The 16,937-nt window shown below is 42.5% G+C and overlaps 1 pseudogene; it reads right to left on the minus strand.

The window, feature by feature from the left end:
• Positions 1 to 4,941: 4,941 nt before the first annotated feature.
• Positions 4,942 to 10,736, minus strand: LOC123133385 ((E)-beta-caryophyllene synthase-like; annotated as a pseudogene).
• Positions 10,737 to 16,937: the final 6,201 nt, after the last annotated feature.

Here is a 16,937-nt window from a genome sequence, read left to right on the forward strand (position 1 = left end):
ACCGTAGCGCCCGACGGGTATCGACGCGGGCGGTGGACACCCAAAGATAGGGAACCATCACAGGATCATAGCTCCAGTGAGATCCCTGAAGAACCTGCCAGGTATTGTCGAACCTGCCCTCCAATGCAACCATGTAGCGACGGACGTGCTCGTCCTCCTCGCTGACACGGTGACGTACCACCTCCGTGGTGTCCCGAAGCCTCGGCACCGTCACTGGCCCACGCGACCGCCACCAAACAAGCAAGCCTCCACCGCCGAGTCGACGACGACGAGGATGCGGGATAGGCATCGCCGACGTCAATGCAGGAACTACTTCTATATATAGTTAAATAAAGTAGTTTTATTAATTAAATCAACTATCTAGTTCAACTATTAATTAAGCATTACTATAAATAGATAAAGTACTACTTACTAAAAACAAACTACTTCTATATATAGTAAAATAAATTAGTTTATTAAATCAACTAGCTAGTTCAACTATATATATATGAAGTACTTATTAAAAATATGAACTACATATTAATTACACAATCTAAATTACACAATATGAACTACATATCTAAATTACACCACATCTAATCTAACAAAAAGATCTACACATGTAATCTAACAAAAAAAATCTAGTAACAGAAAAAAAATCTAACATAACATGAACAAATTAATTACACAATCTAAATTACACAATATGAACTACATATCTAAATTACTACAAATCTAATCTAACAAAAAATCTATGAACTATACAAAAAAATCTAAAATAAACTAACAAAAATAAAAGAAAGTTGCTCACGGCCGGCGACGGCGACGGCGAGGTGCAGCAGGGCGGGCGGCGACGGCGAGGTGCATCAGGGCGGGCGGCGACGTACGACGTCGGGGCGGCAGGGCGGGCGGCGACGGCAGCGGGGCGGGGCGGCGACGTACGGCGTCGGGGCGGCAGGGCGGGCGGCGACGGCAGCGGGGCGGGGCGGCGACGTACGGCGTCGGGGCGGCAGGGCGGGCGGCGATGGCGTCGGGGTGGGGCGGCGAGATGGCGGCAGGGGACGGCGCACGGCGTCGGGAGAGATCGAAGTCGGGGCGGGGCGGCAGTGCTACTTATATAGCAAAGGCTTTGGTCCCGGTTGGTGCCACAAACCGGGACCAATGCCCCTCTTTTGTCCCGGTTTGAGCCACCAACCGGGACCAAAGCCCTCTTTTCGGCAGCCCAAAGGGCGGAAAACGAAGACCTTTGGTCCCGGTTGGTGGCTCGAACCGGGACAAAAGAGGGGCATTGGTCCCAATTGGTGCCACCAACCGTTGCCAAAGAGGGGTAGCTTCAAGCCTTGAGGAATATGGTAGACTGCACAGAGCTATGTGCAGTGCAGTTGACTCTATTCCGAAAGGCTTGAAGCAAATTAACGAGCATTGCGCCTCTTTTTTATTTTTAATGACTTATTACAACTCAGAAATAAAAACAAAAAAAATAAATATAGCAGAAAAGAAAAGAAAAATATATAAAAAATTACTCAGAAATAAATAGAAGCAAAAATAGTTATGATTAACTTTACTAAAAAAATGAGCATAGATGCTCATTTTTAATGACTTATTACAATTCAGAAATAAATAGAGGAAAAAATAGTTGTGATTAACTTTACTAAAAAATGAGCATAGATGCTTATTTTTAATGACTTATTACAACTCAAAAATAAAAAGAAAAAAATAAATATAGCAGAAAAGAAAAAAACTATATAAAAAACTACTCAGAAATAAATAGAAGCAAAAATAGTTGTGATTAACTTTACAAAAAAATGAGCATAGATGCTTATTTTTAATGACTTATTACAATTCAGAAATAAATAGAAGATAAAATAGTTGTGATTAACTTTACTAAAAAATGAGCATATATGCTTATTTTTAATGACTTATTACAACTCAGAAATAAAAAATAAATAAATATAGCAGAAAAGAAAAAAAAACTATATAAAAAACTACTCAGAAATAAATAGAAGCAAAAATAGTTGTGATTAACTTTACTAAAAAAATAAGCATAGATGCTCATTTTTAGTGACTTATTACAATTCAGAAATAAATAGAAGAAAAAATAGTTGTGATTAACTTTACTAAAAAATGAGCATAAATGCTTATTTTTAATGACTTATTACAACTCAAAAATAAAAAATAAATAAATATAGCAGAAAAGAAAAAAACTATATAAAAAACTACTCAGAAATAAATAGAAGCAAAAATAGTTGTGATTAACTTTACTAAAAAAATGAGCATAGATGCTCATTTTTAGTGACTTATTACAATTCAGAAATAAATAGAAGAAAAAATAGTTGTGATTAACTTTATTAAAAAATAAGCATAGATGCTTATTTTTAATGACTTATTACAACTCAGAAATAAAAAGAAAAAAAATAAATATAGCAGAAAAGAAAAAAAACAGCGAGGCATGTCGATGGAGACACCTGCGCATATACTCAGAAATGAGCATAGATGCGCTTATAGAGAAAATTTAACCTAAATTCATAATAAATTTCTACTAACTTCAGAGAAATTCAGTATGAATTTAGGTTAAATTCCCTATATAAGGGCATCTATTTTCATTTTGAGAGGAGCTCAACAAGGAAGAGAGGAAGGGGCTTATAAACCGGTCTGATTCCCCTTCGGTTGGCGAGGTGGGACTAAACTGTGACCGCAATGAGGACCAACCCTTTAGTCCCGGTTGGTGGAATGAACTAGGACTAAAGGGCGGCCTTTGGTCCCGGTTCATGCCACCAACCGAGACCAATGGTGGTGGGCGAGGAGCGAGGACCATTCGTCCCGGTTCGTCCCTCCAACCGGGACAAAAAGGTCCAGACGAATCGGGACCAATGGCCCACGTGGCCCGGCCGGCCCCCGGGGCTCACGAACCGGGTCCAATGCCCCCATTGGTCCCAGTTATGGTTTGAACCGGGACTAATGGGCTGGACCGGCCTGAACCATTGGCCCCTTTTCTACTAGTGAGATGAGGCTATTGGAGGCCGTGATCAGGAAGATGACGACGAGGATGATAAGATTGGGAAGCAGAGGATGGAGGGAGGTCGTGGGAATAGAAACGCCACAACCGATGGCATGTGCGGCACACATCACGCTGCCATCATGGTCTTGATCCCGCCGATCTGGTCACGCGTCAGCGCGGCGCATCTCTTGTCTTGAACCATCATCCTAGAGAACATTACCGTAAATTGACCACCGTTTTTGCCATCGAGTGTCTCGCGACACAGTTGCCGAACCGAGGCAACCTTGATTCATGACAACTCGTGGTTTCTCCATAGCGAAGCAAGAATATTGTGCTTATCATGACAGGGACAAGCGTTTTTCTTTCCCGTTGCAATGCACGGGCATGTTTCCTAGTTCATACAAAACCACGATTCACAATAGCCAAAGACATACTAAGATGGCAGTCCGGACGTCTGAACAGATTTGAGTTGCAAATTATAAGAATTCACACCAAAAGAAGACAACAAGTAAGTTTTCATCCTTGTATTCCTGAATGCTCATCCATCGACAGGCCAAAGTTCCTCGCCGCATCTTGAAACTGAATGGTCAAGGCCTCACATCAACGACCCAAACTTCCTCTCCGCCTCTTGAAACTGAATCCTGTAAAAGCAAGGAAATATCATACTACGATAGGTCTTGAATTACTTCAGAGGTGTCTCCATCGACATGCCTCGCTGTCTCCTGAAACTGAATGGTTAAGGCCTCACAGGATGGTAAACGCATAGAGTAGTAGAATTAGTGCTAAGAGCATTTTTAGGTAAGAACTATGAGCAGTAGATCTAGTGCTAAGAGCATTGTAGGTAAGCAATCAGTTACCTCATTTTCCTCACGGTACAAACAGTGGAAAGAAACCTCGTCAAACTTTTTAGATTCTACCCTTCGAAATAACAGCCACTGTCGGTCCCAGGTAAGGTCCGCTGTATCAGAAAGCTTCACTAGCATAAGCAGTCTGATTCAAGCTCCAACTTGTTGCATCGAAAATTGCTGCCAATACAATTCCGTTCCAAATGGTAATAGTTCCGAAGAACCGAATGTAAATGGAGTCAAAGATACGATTCATGTTAGTGAACACGGAAAAATGTTCTTTTCAAAACTGTTCATAGACTGTGAGGATTTTGTGAAAAAAAATTCTACATGACAGGTGATCTCCATGTCCAGGCATCTCCAATGGTATATTATATCTCTCATTCTGACAAAAAACATGATATTTCAAATTTTTGCCACAAGCAGTTTGGGTACTGAAGTAGACACAATTCGATAACACTATGAAAATAATATTTTGTGAGTTGTAACAGAATCCCACGGCATTTCTGCACCCAAGTGCAGATGGTGGAATGCGTGATGCCCATGCAAATTTTTGTGGAGTTTGGGTATTCGAGGAGCTTGTCGCAAAAAAGACAAATTCAGGGTCTGTGAGGAAGTTTGAAAAAATGCATTGTTCATTGCCGATTTTGTCTTTTTTGGCGCGAGCTCCTGAATGTCGTTTCATAACGAATTTTTGCACGCACCTGCTGCACTAAAGCATCTTGCATGCAAAAAAGTTTCAGGTTTTTTTGAATATTTTTACTATTTATTTTTATATTACTATTCATCGGGTGTATATGAGCCTGGGCTCTGAATTGAATTATCAATATGTTTATATAGTAGGTTTGTGTGGAATAAAGCGGTGCATGCATGGCTTGATACACCGTAAGAAACCACAATCTGAAGTAACTGAACAATACATGCATGTCTTGTATATAGAATTATAGACAAGAAAAATTACACAGTAGCTACAAAATATGTCGTTCCCACACAAACAATACAACACGTAGTACACCTCACTTTATCTAAGAACATGGAAAATATATAGCATGGTAGTTGGTGATGTGGGATCATACCATGTCCCACCTTTTTTCTCCACGAGAAAATACGAAAAATGGTTCATATGAAATTCACGTAAAGTGAAGTTAATGTCTCTTTGAGGCTAAACGAGAGGGTGTATGCATCTTCACGCTTGTACATGAAATCCATTGTCCGGGCAAGATCAGTCGCCTTCTCTAAAAGTGCCATTGGATGTTCCCTATGGAGGCATTCGTGGACTATGTCCATCCATGCTTCTTCAATTATTACCTTAAGCTTCTCATTGGCTTCTACCACCGTGATCCCATGCTCTTTTGTACAAGTTTGTACAGTGGATGCCATGTGCTCTGATAGTTGTTCGCGCTTAAAAAATGACATGATTAATTAGATGACGTTTCATCATGCATGCATGTGTGTATGTATAAATATGCCAATGTACAAGAAATGGTTTTATCATATTAATGATGTGACTCTCCCAAGTACCCTAGCTGCCAGCTCGCCACCTATGCACTCCCTCACCGTCGTTGCCACTATAGTGGGGTAGACGTGTTGTTCCCGTGGTTCCCGGCGAATGTATGGAAACAGCTAGTTTGTCTCGATATGGGAGGTTTCTCAGTAGCAAGACAGTGGTAGATAGCAGGTCGTGTGATGGGCGTATGGTGCGCGACCATGGTGGAGGGTTGCTTGGTCAGCTTAACCACCACTTGTTATATGAATCTAGTGCAACAGTGCCGCTCTAGATTTGATGTGTTCCATTTGGGATGTGTAACTACTCAAGCTTCAGTGTACATCTGATGTGGTGCTGGACACTACACTTAGGATGTTTTTGGCAGTGGATAGATGTAAGCTAGCATGGTATAGGGAAGTGGATGTTGTTGTCGGCGGCAAGCTGGTTATGTTAGATGATAGCTAAATCTCGCCAGGGGATGAGGTGTCGTGGAGCTATAATTAAGTGTGGCCATGCCAGAGTCGATAGTCGTTACTTGGATCCAACTAGCATGTCCTAGACTCCCTCCCAAAAGCTCCATCTTTGCAAGTAGGTGCAATTTTGGCGATGATGACACTCGTGGGTGTCTTTGTGGAGGCATCGACTATTTTCAGTTGGATTTGAGGCGGACTTAGTAGCTACTGCGTTGTTGGATCCTCACCCTCAGGGATTTGGTGAGGTGGAGTTGTGCTAGGCTTTGGATGGAAGTCCGCTGCCAATAAATGAACTCCACGGGATTTGCTTCCCTACTTGGACGTGCTATTGCAGAGCTTCGTGGACACCCTAACCCTTGGAATGCAGTTGTGTCGGTTGCCTGGCGTCAAGGCACAAGTGCTTCTAATGGACAACCATGTTGCTTCATTGGTATGATTCATTTATTGTGTGGTACTTTTTCGTAGTTTAGTTAGGTTGCTACACGGTTATCCTTGAATCCTCAATAAGGTTTTTGTCCTAGTGTTCCTCAGAAAGTGTGTCAATCTGTGTTTTCTCTTCCCCTCCCCTCCTTTCTCTCTCTCTCTCTCTCTCTCTCTCTCTCTCTCTCTCTCTCTCTCTCTCTCTGCATGAGAATCCAGGAACGCCCTACCCTTTGGCGAGGATCTCAAAGAAGATATGGATGATTGTGATACTTTAATTAATTCACACATGTTGGACTATGTGACTACTATCTAAATTAATTTAGGACCACCACAAATAAAAGAAATATGGGTTACATGCGAGAAGTTTTAAATGGAGAGAGTTGGTACCTCATGTGACACCATGTCATTTCCAATGCGGCCGATAATACATACACATTTGATTATTTTTGGATAAGTAAAATCCCACTCAAGAACCACCCTTGTAGTTATATCACCCATTGAGATGAACACAAGGCTTATTATTTGCATACAAGCGCTGGAGCGCATTGAAATTTGTAGATGCTCTTCAACACTAGTTGGTACGTAGTGTTCATCCCGCCATTTAACCTCCGCATGATAGCATTTGGCAATGTCAATTACCTAAACAAGGTGCAATTTTAAGGTTAAATAAAGTAGAAATGTGTGGAGAATGTTTGTTGCAAAACTGCCTTTGCAGTGTGATCTATTGGATACCGACACAATAAACATAAATATTCTCCTTTTGAAACACAATTGTATTCATAGATAAATCCAACATAAACTAATGTTTCTATATAATCAATAGTTTAACACACTAAACCATCTTAAAATTAATAACATTTGTTGAATTGTGTGCTACATGAATAAAGTGACAAAAAAATTCATATGTAGCTTTAGATGTATTATATAAGATAAAAGTAAAATGAAGATTTATTGTAGTTGTGATCGAAGCATGGTATCCAACTTCCTTTTGATTTAATGAACTAAGGTTCCCATGTCTCCACCAACTTCCTTTCCAAAACCAGCAATCAATTATCCTATGCAACCATTAGAGTTAGGAGGCACAATTTTTTCACGAAGTACTTCTATTTGTATTTCCTTGTCCAACCTCCACATGAATTTCAAATTTTACCGCTAACAACATGAATCTCATACCTAATACATAGATGCATTTGCCCCATCTCTTGACACAAAATCTATGACATTTGAGCTAGCTACATATTATTTGCTTCAAAGTACTTATACATACTTGAGGAATGATTAATAAATAATACCTAAGTTTGAAACCTTGAGCATTGAATGGGCAAATATAATACTATATATATTTACTTCTGTGGTATAGCTCATTGTTAAGGATAATTTGGTACATTTTTTAGAAGCACTAACCATTTTTTTTGCCAATCCAGCATGCATGTTTTTCTGACGCTTCAACTCTTCATCAATAACATTTGTAGTGTTAAGTATGTTGATGTATAATGCCTTCAAGTATGCTGGGAATTTCTCCACGGCTTGTTCATCCCACCTATGGTTCAGAAAGTGTGTGTTTAGTGCAAATATAGATAAAATATATGATACTGAACTGAATAGTGTTGAATATAAATTGCAATGGCAAATATTTATATTATTGCAAGCAAGGCTACATAACTTGTGTAGTTGATGAAACTCTTTTTAGTGACCCACACATGAAAATGGTTATTGGATTGATAACTTGGAAGCCTTTTTATCTATGCCACGTCACACATAATATTGTTACCTAGATGCCTTATTAATTAAATATTGTATAATTAAATATTGCTGACCATTTCTTGAAAACATAGGCAAATGGAATGTAAAGATCAAGAATTGGGCCGCTAATTTTATACGTGGAAACCCGTTGAGGAAACCAAGAACATGTATGGCTACATAGGAAGTGTTTGAAAGTGTCGAGACTTCAAAATGTGTCGTTAAATAACCTTGTGATACTTATATAAAAATATTAACACATATCATGTATTAGGCTGAAGTCAAGAAGAAACCTAATGCGCCATGCAGACGGAATGTTGCCTCTATTATCTTAAGAATTTAGATCATATTTTAATAAATTTATCTCACGTACCTAGTAGGAAATAAGTCACTAGAATTTGGTATATAATATTGTTTGATGCGATATTATTTCTATATAAAATTTTGAGAAAAGGGCTACATGTCAAGTTAATCATAGAAGAGAACTATATGTGATCTAATTATTCTAGCTATAGATCATGTTGGTGAAATAATTGCACGTGGGGAGCTTTTGCTAACAACATTTTGTCAGGGAATTCCATTTGTGTGACTTAATGTTAGGCTTTCCATTTGTTGTGCAAGATCGATAAATATTATATGAAAAAACAAGAGGTGAATGTACCTTTCCATGGCTGCAGTGAAGATGTTGCTTTCTTCAGTGGTGCTATAGTTGTCATAGAGGTCATCAAATAATGACACAAACATGACCAATTTTGTCAGCATCATACGTGTATAGGAATATTGCGGCTCATAGACAACTCCAAGCATCCAAAAATGCATCTCCACCATCCTATCTCGTGCAAATTGTAGATTTGACTGTGATCGAATGTCATTCCACCAACTGCAAAGTAATAATTAAATGTGCATTAGTAGATGACATAGTATTTAAAGAATAATTATCTTGCTCAATTTTGAACTTATATTTTAGTTACTCTCTTACATTGTAAGAGCTTTCAACTCCTCACAATAAAGAGTTTGCAAAATGTTGAAATCCAACTTAGCAAACTCTAATATGCACTCATCTCGAGTAGCCTTCTTCTCATATACCGGGATGTAACGTCTTGTTTCTACTCTTTCAACTCTCCTGAAATGGGGTGTTTCCAATGTACACTGGACCTCTTCTACCAACAGCGGGTCTAGATGTTCCAACATAGATTGTAGACGGCTCTTGCTGAAAACAATAGCGTCATCAAGGACTTCTTCCCCATGAACCCTAAGATACGCTGCATTGTACAATGCCAACAACGAGACCAGATCATCGCTCGCAAAGTTTCCCTTGTCATCTCTAAACTTCAGAAACACATCTGCGTGAGCAAGTAAACATATCATATATCTAATAATTGTTTTTAAAAATATGTATGTTGTAATTAACGTTCGTGACGGTAATTATACCAGAAGAGATGTGGTAGCCATGCTTCCTCAACAAGTAGAACCGCATCGCTGTCATATGGAGGTCGTCAACAATGCCCTGTTCGTCGTGCATGTCACATAGTATTTCATTGATATCTTCGCGGTAGTGATATGCCACACCTATGCGTTCCAGTGTGTCGATAAGCTCGATCTTCACAACTAAATCGGAGGAAGATTTCACATCCAAGATGATATTTCTCACTTGTTCCTTCTTGATGGTTGCCATGTGCTTCATAGCCAAATACTGCAAGATAGAGAAATATTTATCATCTTGGAAATTTATTTTCTAGAAAAGGCCACTGCCCTACAGCTATTTACATAGAAAGCACAACGTACCTTTGGGATACCAACTTTACAAACGACATCTTGTAAATATCGATGTCCTAAGAGTGCACACTCGGGTTCAGGATCTTTTCAAAAAGTTAAGGAAACATTCACAGATGTACACATGGGAATACTAGTGAATCTCTTGTACTCCTTTGTTTTTATTTAATCTAGATATTAGATTTGATAGAAGTCAAACTTCGTAAAGTTTCACCAAGATTATAAAAAAATATGAATATTTACATTAACAAATCTATATAATGTGAAAGTATATTAAAAAACGAATCTAATGGTATTGATTTGTTATCCTATATGTTAATATTTTTGTCTATAAACTTTGTCAAAGTTTATTAAGTTTGACTTAATTTGACCAAAACTAATATGCGCCGTAAATAAAAAATGGAGGGAGTACTAGAAAATACATTGCACGTATCTTTAAGCTTTGAACTACGTAAGGAATTTCTACAGAAAAAATAACAATCCTAACACAAAGTTGAATATATACAATTAAAGCACTGAGATTTAAAATCCATTCAAATTGCACTAGAGCATGTAGCATGATAGAGAAACTCTCTTGTCGAGAACAGATATAAGTTAGTCGACTAAGCAAGCAAATCCAATTGCTACGACAACTTTAATGATGTGGGAGCATGCATGTGTAACAAAATTGCTATTTAAGGACTTGTATTGGTGTTCATCTATATTTAAATATATTGTCCTCCTTTTTTCATCAGTTCGGACTTTTGAATGAGTTGACGTGAACATGAATTTAATATGGTATAAGAGCCAAGAGGTCTTGAGTTCAAGACCCTACCAACACAGTATTAAAAAAAAGATTTATCGGTCTCTCTTCATCAGTTCGGACTTTTGGATGAGTTATAGAAAGTAAGAAAACAAATTGGTAATTACCTGTGATTGAGTGCATGAGTTGTGGTTGAGGAAGAAGTCACCCCAGGGGCTAGGGGTGTAAGGCCGGGGCTTGTGCACGTCAGCCACATCCTCGTCCTCGTGTGAGCCATTAGCTGCAGGAGCCATACGATTCACTTCACTGCTGGGAAGACGCACTGCAAGAGTATACGTTCTGATGGCGAAGCAAGCTTGGTTTGCTTGCAGCAGGTGTGTAGTTACCGTAGACCCTCCGTGGCCTTATATAGATGGACGAATGACTGGCACGTAACGTATGTCCATTGGTGGATTATTTTTCTGGAAAAAACATACATTTAAACCCTAGCAGCCTAGCTAGCTAGGCAAGCTTCATGGAACAAAGTAGTTCAAGCACAACCTCCTCCGTCCATTATTCAAAGTCAAGTTCCATGGGACGGCTAAGGATAATTTAAAATCTTGACTGGGAGTTTGGGACCAAGTATACATGTACATACAATGGAGTACTATAACCAAACTATTCATCTGACGCTGAATATACATATGGAGGCTCACGTACTGACTAACTAACCCGGTAAAATCTAAAAAAAAATCGATTGCCTCCTTATGTATAATGGAGGCTGCTAACTCCTGCCGGCCTGAGATCTGACATCACTTCTCTTACCGGCTTCACTAAACAAATCTAACTTCTTCTGACTAGCACTTGACCAGAAAATTTACTTCTTGATGTATCCTTTGCCTTTTTGTTAAGAGGAGGCCTTTGCCTTTTTGTGAACAGGAGAAGGCGTGTTTGAAATGTAAATAGGTTGGTGCAGGGTGATGGCGGCGTGTTCGAGCGGCACGAGTGGCGACGACCTCGACGTGAGATGGCGGGTGTCATTCGCCGCCGATCTCATCTCGCGCACGCTCTCGTTCGACGACGGCGTCCTCACGTTGCGACAGGAGGCTCTTCGGTTGGTCCTCACGGATCTACGGGGCGTGACGGTGGACGCACGGTTCCCGCGTGCGGGTGAAGAAATCAACGTCGGTGATGTGGTTTCGCTTCCTTGCCACTTGGTGAGGGTTTGGGATCGGCTACCGGCGACGACTACCACGCCGGTGAGGGGAGGCGATGTGGGAGACGCGGCGGTACACGGGAGTCGTGCAAGGACGTGCACGGGTGGGTCGAACCGAACCAGGGTGAACCCGACCGATGCCCTGAGCCCATTAATGGCGGATGCGCGACACGTGGGGCAATCCACGCACCCTCCCGGGGCAGCAAGGATGGTATAAATCCCCCACCCGCACCGATCCTTGACCTAGAAACCTCTTTCTACCATTTCTGGGCGGCGGCGAAAAACCCTAGATCCAGAGCGCCAGATTCATTCGAGTGGTGGGAGGGTAAGGTAGGCAGATATCCTCGTTCATTCGCGGCCGTGGCGGCCTCTCCTCCCATGGCGAATGACGCGGGGCGTGGCCATCATGGAGAGCGACGCGGTGGAGGCGGTGCTAGCCGCATGGACCGCGGAGGGGGCGACAGGTTGGCCGCGGCAACGGCCAGGGAGGCGAACAGAGCAAGTTCTTGTGGAGGCGTAAAGACGGCTATAGCTACGGCATCTTGACATCATCGAACATCGCATCGACAGAGGATACCGCACGCTGGGACGAAGCAGCGGCAACCAACCGCAGGGAGATCCAGGGCAGTGGTGTCTGGGTGCAGAAGGCCCAGGCGTCTTCGGGTTCGGGCCGCAACACCACCGGGAGGCAGCCAACTCCGCCACCAGATCATCCACAGGGGAAGAAAATCCCTGCTCAGGTGCCCCCTACCAAAAAAGCAGATATCTGCCCTATCTATAAATCTCATGAACACTCCCCTGCTCGTTGTCTGCAGGCCTACTGCGAGAGATGCGGCAAATTAGAACACCTTGCATCTATGTGTGTGGAATTCATGCCATGGGAATGCATTGCACCGATGTGTGTGTTTCAATCTAAGGGGCAGGGCTTTTACTGCATCGATGATTCCTGTTCAGCCAACCAACAAAAAGCTAGGGCTAATAATATTGTGGTTACCATTGTGGAAGGAGAAACATCTACTCGTCAGATGGAGTTAGATCTTTCTGCTTACCTAGCCACTGATTGGCGTTGCTCGGCTCATACCATAGGGCTAGGGGTTTTTGTAGTCAGATTTCCTAATCTAAGGGCAGTAGCTCAGATTTGCTATGTTGGGAGGGTGACACTTAAGACTAGTTGTGCTGTGATCCATGCCACACCGTGGTCATCTGCGGTTGGGGCAAAAGGGAAGATGGAGATGGCATGGGTTAAGATCATTAATGTTCCTCTTGATAAGAGGAGTGAAATAAATTTGGCGTATGTGGCATCACTAGTTGGGGTCCCCTTGGAGATTGATGCTGCTACTTTGCATCGCTCGACCTCTATTCGGGTGAGGCTCAATTGCAGAAATGTGGATGAGGTCCCTGTGATTGTTGGAGCTGTGACTACTTTTATGATTTCTTTTCTGAGGTGGAACAAATCCTGGTGAGAGATCCTAGCAGAGAAAAAAGAGCTGTGCAGGCGCCTGCTGAACCTGATAGCAATGCTGATGGAAAAAATCGCCCCCTATCGCACCTGGAAGTAAACAAAACAATCCTCCTACTAAGTCGTCTGAAAAATCTCCTTTCATTGCCCGGGGAGGGAAGCCAGATCCCATCCGGGAGTCACAAGAGAGTGTGGAATCTGATGATTCACTGCATACCACACTTCTCATTGAAACAATGGCTCGGGAGATGGAGCAGGAAAAAGTAAGCCCCTATGTTGTGAAATCTGTGATCTGTAACCTGGAATGCCCCCAAAAAACTTACTTTGATGTGGTTAAAAATGTCATTAGGTGGTGAAAGTAAGTGGGGATTGTGAGCCGGCTGTGAATACCTCTCAATAGTATAGGGTCGAGTCACCTGAGACAGAGATGATCAGTGAGGGACTCCCTGCACCTCCACTGGTCATTGAGGAAAACCTGCGCTTCAGCCTGAGAAATGCTCACAGCATGATGGAGAGGGTGGACGAGAAGGCCATGGCAGCGACAAAGAAGAGGGATATTGAAGGTATATTACACAGCCCCAATGTCATAACCTGAACCTAAGTCACACCGATCTAGCATGTAACACATCATATCACTTTGCGGCCTCACGCACGGTATTCCCATGGGTGCCATCTTACCTGGCTCGGGACTGTTTGCGCATTTTGGCTCACGTATATGGTAGTGTCGCTAGCATCCTTACACTATTGGGGAAAACTTTATACACAAAATCTTAGCAGCAACACGGTTCAGGGGGAGGCGCTACTGCTAATTAGCAGTAGCGCGGGAAAAAACCAAGCGCTACTGCTACTCACTTAGTAGTAGCGTGGCTCAGCGGAACCACACTGCTACTAAAATCGACCGACAGTTCCCGCCACCCTAGGTTTAGTAGTAGTGCGGTCTTTTTAACCACGCTACTGGTACAGTTATAGTAGTAGCGCGCCTTTTTTGGGACGCACTACTGGTAATTTTGAAACTGGACACATGGCGGGCCCCTCTTAGTAGTAGCACGTGAGTAGTAAGCACGCCATTGTTACGTTATTAGCAGTAGCGCGGTTTATGACCAGCGCTAGTGCTAAGCCGCAGCATATACCACCTTTTTCCCTCCCCTTCCCCCTCCCCCATCCTCTCTTCCTCACTTTCCCCTACCTCCAACCTCCTCTCTCCCTCACTTTTCTTCTTCCCCACTACTTCTCCCCCATTACTCTCCTTCTTCTACTTACCTTTCTCTCTCTTTATTACTCCTAGCTAACTTACACCACCTCCATTAATGCATCTCCTTTCTCTTTTTCCTCCCCCCTCCACTAGTTTAAGTTGTCTCCTCCCAAATTAGCTAGCTAGGTAGATGTAGCATTTAGTGAAGTGACCTATGTACCCCCTAACTAGATCTAGCTTTGTCAAGAAGAGCTTTGTCCACTTTTGATCTCCCTACTCATCATCTCCACCATGTGCTCGATCTCGAGATACAGGTGATTAAAAATTTATGCTTTCGCAAGAATGGAAATATGTGTATGTGTGTGCGATATGACACAATCGGGCGATATGATGGAAATTGTGTAATGTGGCATGAGTTGATGCCGAATTGTGCTTGTGAGTTGCCTATGTTTTCCTGAACTGTCGATTTATTTTCATTTAGGCGAATTCCGAGAAAACTCTAGATCTATATGTCCTATTTTTAGGGAAGGTAATGCCGAATTTTTGTATGACTTTTATGCATGCACACATTTTATAATCAATTTGTTTATTATTACCGTGCAAGCGTTCGTGATGGTCAGTGGAATGATGGTGGATAGGTGGTTGCGGTCGGCGGTGCAGGACATGAAAGAAAATAACCTGATAGAGGTTTTATGTCCGTGTCGAAGATGCAAAGGAATAGTTTGGCTCGACCCCTATGACGATGGTCGTGTTGAAGTGCACCTGCTCATGACTGGTTTCATGGATGGCTATACTTGGTGGATAATTGAAGATGAGGATGGTGATGTCGAGGACGCCGATGGGACAGGCAATGACGACACGGGGCAAGACAAAGAGATGGTCAATAATGGCTGCGAGGAAGAGGCCGGACATGGCGGTGGAGAAGGGGCCGGACATGGCGGAGGAGAAGGGGCCGAACATGGCGGCGGAGAAGGCCCCAGACATGGCAGTGGAGAGAACGTGGACTCCACGCTGCAGAGTTCGTCGGTACTAAGTTTAATCATGCGGGGCCCTCATGTTCAAGCACTGCTTCGCAAGGAGACGAGTACTGTGGGAGCTGCTTCTAGAGAGGAGGCTAAGCTGCAGCAACTGGTGGTAGACTCGAACACTCCATTGTATGATGGTTGCAATCCTGAGGTGACCCGCTTGAGTTTCGCGCTCTAACTCCTGAAGACAAAGGCTAAAAACAAATGGACCGACACTAGCCTTGATGAGCATCTCAAGTACCTAAAGGATGTTCTTCCCGCGGGGAATCTATGTCCTACTAGTGTGGATGAGACCAAGAAGATCGTGTGCCCTCTTGATCTACCGCACGTTAGATACCATGCATGCATCAACAATTGCTTAATTTATCGGAAGGAGCACGCGAAAAAAACAAGTTGACCGGTGTGCAATGCTTCTCGATACAAGAAGGCCGGGAAGAAATCTCCCAGAAAGTTGTATGGTACTTACCGATCAATCCCCGTCTGCAGCGGTATTTCATAGATCCCAACGAAGCAGAGCTCATGCGCTGGCACACGAAGAGGAAGAAGCCCGACAATGGAGATGATACGAAGCTGAGACACGTCAAGGATGGAAGCAAGTGGAGAGCGTTGAACGGCTTCTATCGGTATTTCGAATGTGATGCAAGGAACATCGTGCTCGGCACGTGTACTGATGGCATAAATCCGTTTCGCAACCAGAACACCGCCATAGCACATGGCCCGTGTTTGTATGGTTGTACAACCTCCCCCTGGTTGTGCATGAAGTCGAAGTACATTCACATGAGCATGCTGATTCAAGGGCCGAAACAACCGGGAAATAATGTTAATCTATATCTAGGGCTACTGCTACGTCTTGAGCTAGCGTTGGTTTTCCCCGAAGAGGAGAGGGTGATGCAGCAAGTGTAGCGTAAGTATTTCCCTCAGTTTTTTGAGAACCAGGGTATCAATCCAGTAGGAGGCTCCTCCAAAGTCCCACGCGCCTACACAAACAAACTGAGAAATCGCAACCAACGCAATAAAGGGGTTGTCAATCCCTTCACGACCACTTGCGAAAGTGAGATCTGATAGAGATAGTATGATAAGATAAATATATTTTTGGTATTTTATAATATAGATACAAAAAGTAAAGATGCAAATAAAAGTAGATTGAAAGCAAATATGATAAGAGATAGACCCGGGGGTCATAGGTTTCACTAGAGGCTTCTCTCGAGAGCATAAGTATTACGATGGGTGAACAAATTACTGTCGAGCAATTGATAGAAAAGCGAATAATTACGACATTATCTAGGCATGATCATGTATATAGGCATCACATCCATAACAAGTAGACCGACTCCTGCCTGCATCTACTACTATTACTCCACACATCGACTGCTATCCAGCATGCATCTAGAGTATTAAGTTCATAAGAACAGAGAAACACATTAAGCAAGATGATATGATGTAGAGAGATAAACTCATGCAATATGATATAAACCCCATCTTGTTATCCTCGATGGCAACAATACAATACGTGTCTTGCAACCCTTTCTGTCACTGGGTAAGAACACCGCAAGATTGAACCCAAAGCTAAGCACTTCTCCCATGGCAAGAAAGATCAATCTAGTAGC

Source organism: Triticum aestivum, chromosome 6B (assembly GCF_018294505.1).
Source record: "Triticum aestivum cultivar Chinese Spring chromosome 6B, IWGSC CS RefSeq v2.1, whole genome shotgun sequence".
NCBI lineage: Eukaryota > Viridiplantae > Streptophyta > Magnoliopsida > Poales > Poaceae > Triticum > Triticum aestivum.